The following is a 2,363-nucleotide window of genomic DNA, read 5'->3' as shown; positions in this document are numbered from 1 at the left end:
CCACCACAGGAATGTTTAAATGTTGTTATATTATGGTCACTATTTCCAAGCAGTCCTGTTATAGTTAGCTCTTGGACTAGATCCTGCGCTCCATTCAGGACTAAATCAAGAGATGCTTCTCCCCATGTGGGTTCTTGTACCAGCTGCTCCATGAAGCAGTCATTTAAAGTATCTAGACATTTTGTCTCTGCATTTTGACCTGAGGTGACATATACCCAGTCAATCTGGGGATAATTGAAATCTCACACTATTACGGAGTTCTTTATTTTGATAGCCTCTCTAATCTGCCTTCGTACTTCATCCTCACTGTCACTGTCTTTGACAGGTGGTCGATAATAGATCCCTATTGTTATATTTTTATTAGAGTATGGAATTACTATCCATAGAGATTCTATGGAACATGTAGTTTCATTTAAGATTTTTACTTCATTTGAGTTTACATTTTCTTTAACATGCAGTGCCACTTGCCTCCCCACCCCGAGTATGACCCTGTACGTGGAACCGGAAACACTTTTGAGAATGCCACCATAGGGGTCCCAGATTTCAGTCTCTTTCCTAGCAGACTAAATTTGGCCTCCAGGACGTCTCACCTACCGTTCCTTACGTCATTGGTGCCTACATGTACCATGAGCACCAGGTCCTCCCCAGCACTACACATAAATCTATCGAGATGCCTCGAGAAATCAGCAACCTTTGGACCAGGCAGACAAGTCACCATACGGTTCTCCCGGTCATCACAAACCCAGCTATCCTTGTTTCTAATGATCAAATCACCCACTACTAACAGCTGCCTTTGCTTAATGACTGGAATTCCCTCCCCTGACAAGGTAACCTCAGTGCAAGAGGTTAGCCCAACACCATCTGGAAGGAGGATCCCAATTATGAGAAGATTTCCCTCTGCTCCCATTGACTGCTCTCCTTCCCTGGGCCTTTCATGCTCCTCAATAGCACAGTGGTTGTCTGGCCAGAGGTGGGAGAAATCTACAAGTGTCCCGGAAAGCCTCATCAACATACTTCTCTGCCTCCCTTAGGCATCTCCAGTTCCACCACCCAGCCCGCCAAAGCCTCCATGCGGTCTCTGAGGGCCAGGAGCTCCTTGCACCGAATGTACACATAAACCACCCATTCACAGGGCAGGTAATCATACATGCTACATTGAGTGCAATAAACAGGATAGCCTCCACTCTGCTGCAAGGCTTCTGCCTGCACTCTCTCTTACAGCTACCTAGGTTAACAACAGCGGTTTTGTTTCAATCAAGAAGTTTGTATTATAGCTTAAATGGTTTAAGGAATGGCAAGAGTACCTCGCCCCCTTCTCACTCCCCTTCCAAACTCCCTCATGAAACTCCTCGTTAGCAACCCTGCTTGCAAAGCTTCCTGGTCGCTTGCTCACTGCTTTACAAAGCACTTCCCTATCACATACCACTGTAGAACTGATAAATGAAATTGTTTCTAATTGTTCATTTTATTCATGTAACTTCTGTTCACCATTCACTACACTTGCCTACATTGTAACTTCTATTCCATATTGTAATTCAAACCCCATTTTAAAACACTCACTCCATTTTGTAAAAGCTTCCTCCAGCCTTCATTTTTGCAAACCCTGCTTTAATCTTATTAGTTCAGGTTAGATGTGTGAATGAGGTATGTATGAACGACGAAATCAACCTCCAGCCCCAGCCTGTCCTGATGAGATAAAGTTCAAATACCAACGGCTGAAGACCTAGACAACAGCCCTAAACAAAGTAAGAAGCATCCACCCTAAAAAGAAAAGGACAGCAGAACAACAGAAAGAAAATCAAAGCCAGGTTCAAGGCTGAAAGTCACGCCTGCAATTGATGGGTGATCAATCTAAACCCAGAGGCAGCGTGACACAACAAGACCTATAGACTTTGAATCCAAACTAAAAGCCTATAAAAAAGAAGAGTGAGATGAGAGACTCTGGGTAACATTCTGCTGCCAACATGGAAGAATATCGGTGCCTGCCCAACAGAGATCCAGCTCGGCCTTGTGCCCGGCTTTCCTGGCCAGTTAGCCACCACAAGCTACGAACCCAAGCTGCAAAATCAAGCCACGAACTCAAGCTGTCTTCAGGACTGGTAACTATGCAGCAGCTGCAGAACACCTGATGAATGTGGGCGTGTGTATAGGTATTAAGTATAATGTGAATGTGTGTGTGTGTGTGTGTGTGTGTGTGTGTGTGTGTGTGTGTGTATATAAGAATTAAGATATTAGTTATTAGTCATAAATCAAATTGTTGTCATAATAAATGTGGCTACTTTGTCTTGTCCCCTTTAATAAGATCCTGCTGGTTTTTACTGGTCTAATATAATTGGTATAACACCACCCCACCCCCTGCTGTG

This window comes from Gopherus evgoodei, unplaced genomic scaffold (assembly GCF_007399415.2).
Source record: "Gopherus evgoodei ecotype Sinaloan lineage unplaced genomic scaffold, rGopEvg1_v1.p scaffold_77_arrow_ctg1, whole genome shotgun sequence".
Lineage (NCBI taxonomy): Eukaryota > Metazoa > Chordata > Testudines > Testudinidae > Gopherus > Gopherus evgoodei.
This window is presented reverse-complemented; position numbering follows the sequence as displayed.